General features: G+C 33.8%; 1 long non-coding RNA gene across 1 annotated transcript; it reads left to right on the forward strand.

The window, feature by feature from the left end:
• Nucleotides 1-6930: 6930 nt before the first annotated feature.
• Nucleotides 6931-9428, forward strand: LOC132034284 (uncharacterized). The gene is made up of 2 exons (XR_009409013.1): nt 6931-7276; nt 8977-9428. It is a non-coding gene; the product is annotated as an uncharacterized LOC132034284 (long non-coding RNA).
• The last annotated feature ends 2344 nt before the right edge of the window (nt 9429-11772 follow it).

Genomic DNA, 11772 nt, shown 5'->3' on the forward strand with positions numbered 1-11772 from the left:
CACATGTACATCGCTTTCAAATACCTTTGCACATGCATTGCTACCGCTTTCAAATGCGCACGGCACATGCACCGCACACGCACTCGCATAAATGCTTTCAAACCACTTTCATTTGCTGCACCGCATAAATGCTTTTAAATGCCGCATAACATGTACATTGTCAACACGCATTACCATGAATCATTTTTTCATTTTCATCAATCATTGGGTTTTAAAGAAAAACCTCAAATGCTCTAGAAATCTCATTTTTCATAAATCATTTGGCTTAAATGCATTTTCATATACGGTTTAAGGCCTCATTTTCATTAATCATCGAAAGGCATTATTTTTGAATCATGCCTAAACCCCATTTTCATTAGCCTTTGTCGAGGCGATCATTTTATTAAATCATTTTCCCATAGCTACATTTTCATACGTTAACGCTTGAGATGTGTCATTTGCATTATTTATTTTATGTCGCACTTTTAAATTCATTTACTAACTATTTTATCTAGCTTAAATGTTGGTTTGAAAACTATTTTTCATCAATCATTGAAGGATAATTTTAAAAAAAAACCTCATTATGCTTGTACCATTTAGATAACCCGATCATTTTCATATAATCATTTGGCTCCTAATCATAAGTCTTCATCTTCATATCGTGACTCGTTATTCATAGGTGTCGTAGCCTATACATTTTCATTAACCATCGCGACAAAAATTCTCTTTATCATTCTCCCAAATTCTTCTAGTCGGGATAAAATGGGCTACTAAGTCAACGTCTTTGCCGAAAATTCTTTTAGCCAAAGAGGGACTATCATTTTGTTTATTAAATATTTAGCTCACTAATATTTGGACAACTTAAGCATTATCTATATTTTATTACAATTATTAACTTTCTATTAATATGTCGTTTTTCATTTTCTATAGTGTTTATATTTATTATTCGCTTTTTTATTATTATATTTATTTATTAACTTAATTTTATCTTTTAACATTTCTATTTATCATCTTACGCAAAAATGCATCACATTTTATTTATACAAACGTGGAACTTATTTTTAAACTTTATAAATATTATCGCAACTATTACAATATCATAATTTTTTTTGAGAAGGATAATAAATATATTTTTATATTAAGTAATATTTTAGCGGTTAATATATAATTACCTCGAGTGTCTTTCATTTTTACCCCCCAAATAAATTCCGCATTAATCCAAGATAAAAGACTTCTTCGAGCCCAATTCATATAATATTCATATTTTAGAATTTTCCCAAAAGAGAGCCCAATCGATTTTCATACCCTTCTTTCCTCATGGATCATAATACCCGGTGTTATTATAATTCGACAACGGTCACAATATTTTTCAAAAGATTCGCCCCCATCGTGACTCGTTATTCCCCCTTATTGGCTAGTTAATTAGAAAATACCATTCTCGTGCTAAATGACTAAAATAATCCTAGGCAACCCTAACATTTTCCCTAGACGCCTCTTTTCTTGTTCTCTCAAGTATTTTGTCACCTTGCCCATTTTTGGTCCTCCCAACCTTTCGTCAATCATGTCGGGACAAAATAGGCTAAAGCTTTGTGCTTTTTTTGCAACGTCTTTGCCCAAGTTTATGTATCAAGAGGGTCAAATATCTTTCAAAATTTCTCATTTCCAAGATCTTAAATCAAATCTTCAATACAAGACAAACCTTGGTGAGTTGTTGACACCCGATTTTGTCCCACCTTTCTTCCAAAATATCTATTTGCGCTTCTAATATTTTGACAACTTGAGATTAGTTATGCATGTTTTATTTTAATTATTAGCTTTCTGTTAATATTGTCGTTTTTCATTGTCCAACTATAGTCATTGCTTATTATCGTTATCATTGTCGTTATTATTATTATTATTATTATTATTATTATTATTATTATTATTATTATTATTATTATTGTTATTATTATTATTATTATTATTATTCATACGATGAGTACTTAATATTATAATCGCGATGGTCACTCTTAACGTTTCTATTTATCGTCGTATGCAAAACGCACGGCATTTATTTTATTGAACGATAGCATTTCTTTACTGTTAAACCTTATAAATACTACTGCACAATTATTATAATATATATACATATACACATTTATTTTATTTATTTGAGTACTAATAAATATATTAAGTAATATTTTTAACGCACGTTACTATATAATTAAGTAAAGAGTGTTCGTCATTTAATTTTTGAAATCCAAATTTACATAAAATCTGGTCCAAATTTGGTCAATAATAGCCCAAAGGAGAGTCCAATTCCCATATCCCATTCCATTCAACTTTCCATGTGGATGCCACGCAAGCGCCACGTCTGCGCCAAATGGTCAAAAACACACTACCAGCACACCTCCCACATTATCAGCACATGCCTCCCACACCCCCCCACATGCCCCGCCACGTGTCGTCCCCGTATTGGTCGGTAATTAAAATACACTTCTAAAGGACTAAAACGACCCCCCCCCCAATCCTAAACCCTAATCCCTTTCTCTGTACGCTCTTCGCCTCTAACGCCTCCTATGGCAGAAATTTGTCATCTTCCCCATTTTGGGGGTATTTTCAGCCTTCTCATCAGCCATATCCAGGACTTGCAAGTCCCAATTCAAGTAAAGTTTTTGATTTTGGTCAGTTCTTGGAAGAGATACCTTCCAAATCTCGGTATGAAAGTGAGCCAAAATCCCGAGTTCAGATCAAGATTCCTCCATTTCGAGTAAGATTTTAAATCAAATCTTCGGTACAAGACAATTCTTAGTGAGTTTGAATAAAAGTTGACTCGCGTTGGCCTCTATCGCCTTTACGTTTTCCTTTTTTAACAAAAAGATGTGATTTCGCTCTGTCCAAAAATCACCACGAGATGGGTCGTTTTCTACCGTTTGAAATCTCTATTTTCAAATCCCCGCCCAAATTTTGACCTTGAGAACCCTAGTTTACAGCTATAAAAAAGAACTCATAGCATTCATTTTGAAGGGCCAGAGCCTCACTCTCTCTCTAAAAAAAAACGAAGATTCTGGCTGCCACTTTAGCCTTCAAAGATTTTTTTTACAATTCTACCTACTTGCTGCTATCTTCCTAAAAACTACTTGAATTCGAGGTCGGAGTTCATCGAATCCACAGACCCCTGACTCAGTTCGCTGCACTCGAAAAAGGTAAATAATCCTTCTTTTAGTTAGTTTAATTTCAGTTTTAGTAGTTTAATAGCACTTATGTGTTCATATATGTTTGTTGTTTTAGTTGATTTAGTTTCAGTTTAGTAGCTTAGTAGCATTTATGTATGTTTATGTTTTAGTTAGTTTAGTTTCAGTTTAGTAGTTAATAATATTTATATGTTTATGTTTCAGCTTAGTAGTTAATAGTATTTATATGTTCATGTCTTAATTTAGTTTAGTTTGGTTTCAGTTTTAGTAGTATTTATATGTTCATATAAGTTCATGTGTGGATGATTATGTTAATAATGTTTGGTTTTAATCTATTGGTATGCTTATAATTAGGGTCTGCTTTACTTAGTTATATGATACTTTTTGGTTTAGAAAGCATGTTAAGTTAGTTTTCTGTTTATCCTAAGTATGAATGATAGTCTAAATGTTATCGTTAGGGTAAATAACATCATGTTAATTATTGTTGTTTGTTTAAAGCCCAAGAAAGCTTATTATTATGAATGTTATGTTGGTTGTTTAAAATTAAACTGATCTGTGTTAGTGTGTGCACCTGTAAACAAATGATGTGATATCATGTTTTTCTTCAATGTTGGTGATACTAGTTTGGGATTATTCCCTTGTGTTCAAAATGGTAGCATAAGTCAGTCCTTGAATCTGTTAACCCCTTTACTGTCAAAATGCATGCCTGTGTTTTACATTACTACCATGTCTTATTCTATGTTGAGTGTTTATTTTCTGTTTATGGCTTTATTTAGGTCCCATTAGATCATTATTGTGCTCCAAAATTGTGTGCTTGAACTCTTGGAAGTGGACTGACATGAGTATTAAATAGCTAGTTGTTTGTTGAACCAAACCTGTTTCTTTTTTAGTTCAAAATTTGGTCAAAGAATGTGTATTAAAATCTGACTATACTATCTAAACCTCTTTAGTGATGTTTGATTTCAAATGAGTAAGTTGCTTGTCAAAAGGATAGAAAAGGTTTCAGAGAATAATGTGCGCTCACTGTTTTGTTAGTAAGAGATGATTTGAATAGGCTCTCTTTTGGTATTCTTAAAAATAAGGTAGAACAGGGAGTTGATAATCGTTTTTCTCTTAAGATTCAGCTTCAAATCTGTAATGCTACCTGAACTGGTGCTTGTTTATGTGCTTAAAGATAAAATATGTCTTCCTAGGTAACGAGTAGTAACTTCTGCAGCTAACTTGTGTATTATGAGACAGTTACTTAGCTTAAAGACAATGCTAATTCCTAGAATGATTTGTCACTCTTTTCTTAGAGTAATTGAAGTTGTCTTGGTTTAAGCACTATCCTGTTTGAAAGTTTTCTGTCCATTGCATTCATTGGTATTCACTTACAAATTCTGTTGAGTTTAGAATATTTTCAGCAACTTTAAAACTATCCCTTTGAGTGATTTCCTTACTTGCATCTTCATTGCCTTTGGTTGTTATCATTGGAAATACATCGAGAATTAAAATGCTGAAATCTTTGCTTTTACACCCTCAAATATCTTCGACAAAGAATTCCATGAATGTCATGTTGACGCTTGTATGATTAAAATAGTAGTAAAATAACTCTAAATCCCACCTCACCTTTTGGTCTGGTTAGTTATTGAGTTGGTCACCTATCCTCTATTATAATAAGCTGAATAGTATTGCCGATGTTTGATTTGGTTCTCTTAAAAGTCCTGTTTGTCTCTAATGAGGTCACTGTCTTAGTCATTTAGAAGATTCATGTTTTTTTATCTTTCTCATATGTTTAAGGGGCTTATCTTGCCAGTGCCTTTGTTTTGGTTTAAATTAGTTTGGGGAGTTGGAAAAATAGAAGTACAAGTTATGTAGTCTTTGTAAATCAATTTGATTAGCTCAAGAACCAGAAGATGATTAAGAAAATTCAAACTGTTTAGATTAGGAGGTTGGAATATCATTTAGAATGTAATCTGGATACATTTGGCAGTCCTAGATGTACATATTGGGTTCAAGCTTGTGAAAGGAAAGTTTAGTGTTTAATTCTCTTACTACTTGAGGATGTTGTTTGTTGTTGTCCATTTGATAAACGAGTCTATGCCTATAGGGGTGTCTATAAAATGTTTAAATTTTGGAGTGTAGTTTCAGTATGTTTAAGACTTCCCTGTAAGTTATTTTATTGCTTGAATCTTTATCGTCATGTTGTTATACTGTTTGAAAGGGAAAGTAAAATGAGCAAGATTAAAGTACAAGATTACGTGTGTTTTTATTCTGAGTTTCCCCTCCTCTGGGCTGATTTTGTCACCTAGTTTTGCACCTAAAATGCTTCGGTTCTGTTATGCTCATTTCAATTATGTTATATTGGTTTTATCGGCTTCGTTTCAGTTCTGCTTTATTGCTGTCTACGTGAGATTTGTAAGTGTTGAACGCCCTAGCATGATTTTCTTTCTTTGCTCTTCTCTTGATTGGTTAATTTTCTTCATAGTATATCAAATAGTATACTCAGTATATACGGGGTAGAATATTATATCTTCCTTCAAATACTAATCGTCACTTTTTTTTTCCATGTAATACATCCGGAGCAACAAAGAGTCTCGAATTGAGACTCGATATGGCTGCCGCTAAGCCGAAGATCTGCATTTACACTTCTTTCCCATTTCATTCCCACTACGTCTCCAAGCAGAACGAGGGGGGGACGAAGTTTCCGCCTCCTATTTATGGCTATTCTAGTTTTTACCTTCATTGGGTTCTGTGATAACTTCACTTTATTTTTAGCTTGTCCTTAATTCTCTTAATGTAAGTATAGGACTAGTGACAATATTAATTTAGAAAGGGGTGGTTATTATGTAGGAAACCAGTAGCTTTTTTTTAGGTAGTAACTTTTTTCACTGGAGTCGTCCAACGAAGCTAACGTGATTTTTTTTAGAATCTAAACAGCTTCTTTTAAATTAATAAAGGACGTTTTCGATCACATATTCAGTATCAGACAAGTACCAATAGATTTTTACTTTTAACAAAACAGTTTTCATATTCTGATATAAAGGAGGAGCTTTGATAATTAAGATCAAATTGGGATTTTAAGAAATTAATCAAATGGAGTATTTTTATCATCATTGGATCATTTTATTCTAAGATCACATTTTCTTTACTTTTTTAGAAAAGTTTTGGATTTTAAGATCCTTTAATAGTTCTTGTGATATATCCCCAATCCAAATCTAGATCTACTAAACTCCTTAAAAATACTTACTTTAAGAATTTAATTCCATGCAATGTGTTATGATTGGATGAATTCTTTTGCTTTGAAAATAAAAGGATAAAAATAAACATAGCATACAAACGTGATTTTTTTTTGGGGTTTACCATCTCCCTAAAGTTTTCAAAGTTTTGTTTAAGTCCAAAAGTTTATCATGTTATTAGTTGCAAGGGTTTTTCTACTTTAATCACCTAAATATTTAATATGGATATTTTCCTCACAATGCTTATACAATATTAAATACTATCTTTTGTCACAATTTCTCATGTTAACCTAAGTTTGGTCGGTAACCGTATTTAGCGGATTCTAGTGGATGCCTAAGACCTTCCCATTAGGATATTTAGAACCCTTACCTAGAATTTATTAGGCCCGTAAGACCTTAAAAAATAGAGTTTAGTTTAGCTTTTATCTTAGTAAATCTTAGGTGTCCTAATTCACCATTAAAATAATTAGGTGGCGACTCCTTAAATAAAATAATGTAGGAATCACCAATATGTTGTACTCTACTTTGACCCGGTTAAAATGGGGTATAACAAGTTCGAGCAAGTTTGACCCACGTTTACTTCTAATCGTCCCTTTAAGATTTCCTTTTCTAATAAAGAGATATGCTTTTCGCTCTGTCCAAAAACAGCTATGAGATTCGTTCATAGAGATTTTTTACCGTTTGAAAATCCTCGTCTTTAAGAATTCCCCCCAAAAATCATCCCAAAGAACCAAGCTGGTAGCTATAAGTACCAGCCTTGGGCTTCATTTCAAAGGAGGAGTTGAACAACACATCACACCAAAAAACCACTTTTTTTCTAAGATTTTTGTTCTGGACGTGTTCACGCGAGTCGACTATTGAGTATAGATCTGTGACCCAAGTCCCAGTTTGCTGCACCCGAAAAAGGTCAGTGATTATTCTTCCCCTTTCTTTTTCAATTATGGGATATTTTCATGCTTTTATGTGTTATTTTTGTTAGAAGTTGGTGATCTGATTTTGCTCATTTAGATACCATGAAATTAGATATTCATTGTTTTCTCTGTTAGTCTAGATTTCAGTTTAGGTTCAAAATACGAATCCATAACCGGTAATTTAATTATTGAGGATTAAGTTCTTTCTTATGTCGGGATATTCAAAATCACGCCCTTCAGTGTCCACTATTCATGCTATATGCGAAAATATGTTGTGCTATAGATAGATGAATTAAAATTATGTGTTGGATAGGTTTCCACTTATCTGTGTTATTAAACTTTTCACACTCTCCTAAAATCATGACATTAGGACTCGTGTAGTTTCAAAGCATGTTCATAAATCCTGATTAATGTTTTCTGAATCATGGCATGGAAGGATTTTTTTATTAGCATTTGATCCTGATGTATGTATAAGTTAGTATTGCATAGAGATCATGCCAATAGGATTTTCACTTGAGCCTAACGTTACGTAGGGGATGCCATTTAGAATACTTTCTTTCCATAGTTAATAAAAACGTACTTTCATTCCATATTAATAAAAAAGGTTACTTTCTTTTGGTGTTGCATTTCTCTAAATAAGGTGCTAATGTCACTGCATACTTAGTTTACATTCCAAGGTGAACTGAGTCTTGCTTAGGTTACTAACAAAACTGCACAGATCCTTAGCTTATGCCATGTTTGTAAGTTCCGTTTTCTTTTTTTCAATTGAAGTTGTGAAATCAGAATCTTGATGTTTAGTGCGCTCGTTTTCTTTTTTTTCAATTGAAGTTGTGAAAGCAGAATCTTGATGTTTAGTGCGCTGCATCTAAAGGTTCTAGGCCAAAAGTTATTGTTTTACTTCATACATCGCAAATTTGGACTTGTGCTTGTACAACCGGATAATAGAAAACCATGCCATAAGTCTTCATTTATTTATCCAAGAAACTGAATACAAAGGTTGTCATATTTGTTGGGATATTTTTGTGTGTTGAGAAGCCATGCGGTAGTTTTGGCCATCTATCGTTGAATGTCCAGGGAATAGGAAGAGTCATCATGTTGAATCTATAGCTTTAATGTTTTTAACGGCATGGGTTAAAATGTCTGAAACGCTGCTCTTGGAATTCTCTTACGTTTAATTCTATTCGGATTTGTGAAATCTACATTAATAGGTAGTTGCATTTTTTTTTCTAGTTTAATATCGAGTCCTAAATCGAAGCATGTTAGCTACAGTACTATAAACATCCTTTCCACAGTTAACTGAATGAATTGTAGATATTACATAGGTCCATGTAAATTTATTCTTTCAATGTCTAATAAGTTTTAGTGAATGTCACCAATTTAACGATAAACATGCGTTGCTTGGGTTTAGTTTAAACTAGGTAACGTGAGGTGTTTATCTACTGTCTTAGGATGCACTTGATTATATTAGCCAAAAGATTTTTTTTTTTTAATCATCACATAGTTATAGAAGAACGTATTGTTCATAAGCTATTCACGTGACTTTTATAATTTGATTCAGTCCACTTTGTGCTTACTGTTAAGGTGTTTATGTGGGAGTTGGAATTCATATGACTCTATATTTGCCTTATCTAATAGTTGCATTTCTAATTCCTGTTATTTTTCTTCTTCTTTTTTGTTACATGTACACCTCGGGAGCAATTGGAGTCTTCATAAGAAGACTCTCGCCGCCGCTAGAAGTCCCATCCTGAGACTCGATATCGCCGCTAGATTTTGAACCCGTGTCTATCCTGCATTCAGTTCTCTCCCTCTCTTGAAAACATCTGAACAAATGCAAGGAGAAGAGGGGAATACTGTTGCATTTTTTGCTCGTCTTAAGATTACTAACCGTTTTGTTTCCTTATTTGTGAATGTTTATTTGATTCGCTTAAGGTTATCGACCCTAGAACAACTAGATTTAGAGGGGTAGTTGACATAAGGGAGAAGCTAGTAGTTAACTTTTCTTTTCTTCTTATTTTTAGGTTACTTATAATACCTATAACGTTTTCTTTGAAACATTTAAGTCTATACTTGTGACTTCTTTTTCTTATCACTGTAAGCTTTGCAAAGAGGGAGATGTGAATCAAGTTTTGACCGGAAGACCGATTTTCGAACTTGAGCATATTTCTTTGAATTGAGAGGACAAACCTTCCTTTATGATTAAAAGCTGAAATTTCAACTGATAAGCAAATATTGGCTGAAGCATTTTTTACAATTCTTCAAGTTCGATACAGTTGTGCATGTTTTACTTGTCATAACTGAGCTTAGATTTCAAAAAAAAAAAAATTAATTGAAGTGCTCATTTTTTAAAAATATATTTCAAGCTCAAGATATAAACTTATCGAGTTTTTGCTAAAAATTAATCACTTGTAGTTTTTCTTTTAGTTCGGATAACGTATGATGAACATTACTTCCTTTTTAAAATTTAAACTAACTAGAACTGATTTCATTTTGCATTCAATGAAAGGAACTTTTTTTTAGAACTAAGTTCTTTTAAGTTAAGTTCAAAAGCCATTTAGATTAACATTTTCTTGAATTTCTTACAACTTCAAACAAATGCCTTCAAGCTCTTTTGATAAATTAAAAATCAGTGTTTTTTAGCTAATTTGATAATTTGATCTCCCTTTTAAATTGCAATGGCTTTACGTTCACTTCGTTTGGGAATTTATAGTTAAAGTAAGCAAATTTTAAGCATTACCGTATTTTAAAAGCTAATGTGCACCTAGTTATAGTAGACATTGTTATTTTCTTTAAAATCGTTTAATAATATATTTTAATCTTTTGATTAACCTAAGTTCAGTCGGTAACCGTATTTAACGAATTCTAATGGATGCTTATGTAACACCCCGTACCATTAACTCGGACCTTGAGCATGATCCTAGACCAAAAGAAACCAAAAGAAAACATGAGCCTAGACTAAGGCATCACTGCCGCGAATCGCATGTGCTACATGCGAGTCGCGAGGGTGGTGTGCATCTGTGGCCGAGAGAGGTGCCAAAGGAAGATGCTCTGTGCACCACATGCGACACCATGTGCGATTCGCATGTTACACATGCGAGTCGCATATGTCATCGCATCTGGTGACAGAGAGGTACCAAAGAATGACGTGAAGGTATGCAGCACCTGCGACGGTTCTGGTGCAACATGCGACTCGCATGTTGCACATGCGACACCATGTGCGAATCGCACATGGTGCACGGGGTATTTGTGTCTGAAAGTTTTCCTCGTTTTTGGACACCCTATAAATAGGTTTTCTAGGGTCCGGGACTCATTATTCAAGTTAAATCATTGGTATTCCTTTTGGAGCACATGCAAGTGTTGATTAAACATCTCCTAGGGATTTCTTACTTTTGGTATCTCCTCCACCCAACTTTTTGGTAAACCTAACTAAAACCGTTCAAGATTCAAGAATCAAGAATTGGGGGGAATACTTCGAAACTCAGTCTCTAATTCAAGTGTTGAAGCAATTAAGGTATGTAGAACTTCCATCCACATGTGGGAATCTCTACGTTCTTCCCCATGCTCCGTTTCTTGATATTCATGAAGCACAAACCCTAGGGCATTAAACCCAACATATTGGTAGCCCATATTTATGTATTTATGTATATGAATTTTGTATCTATATTCGTTATTGTATTCCTAATCTTCCATTACGGTTATTAGGAACCCTAGCTTAATCCACGAATCATGAATTCTTCCTCATGCATTCTCATTATGTTCATAGGAAAGTTTATGATTTTATGTAGCAAGTTGCAAGCATGTTTTCAAGTCAAATTTTATATCTATATATTTATGAACTATTGTTTCTACTCACGAATCAAGAACATGTTTACAAGATTATGACAAGTTATCTCATGAAACCATATTGCAAGTTATTTCGTGAAATCATGATTACAAGTTATTACAAGCTCTTTCACGAAATTCATGGGCTTCTTAGCCAACTATATCATGTTCATGTTTTTGGGATTGCTTAGTTAACCGAGAAGGCTCAGATAGCCTGAAACTACGTTGCCACCGTAGGATAAGGGTTGTCAGCAAGTAGGCAACACCTTCATTATGCAAGTTTGGATCCTTACATGCTTATTTTCACGTAAATCTCATATCCCCGGCAAGGTGTGAGTGTTCTCTGGTAGGGCGCAAGTACCGCATCATGTTGTCGGTTACACTATAGCATTCCCCACGTTACAAGAAGTTTTATATACATGTATTTTCATTGAATTCATCGTTTTCGAGACTTTACTCACGTTTCATGCTCATGTTCAAGTTACATTCGGTTTCGGTTCATGTTCTATACCTATGTATGCCATGTTCTTCATTTCGACGGGTTTTACATACTAGTACTATTCACCATGTACTAACGTCCTTTTGCCGGGGCCGCACTTCACGGTGCGGATACCGATTTTCGTGAATATACGCACGCGCGAAGATCACCTCAAAGATCGCTTATTGGTGAGC

Source organism: Lycium ferocissimum, chromosome 10 (genome assembly GCF_029784015.1).
Source record: "Lycium ferocissimum isolate CSIRO_LF1 chromosome 10, AGI_CSIRO_Lferr_CH_V1, whole genome shotgun sequence".
Taxonomy (NCBI): Eukaryota; Viridiplantae; Streptophyta; class Magnoliopsida; order Solanales; family Solanaceae; genus Lycium; species Lycium ferocissimum.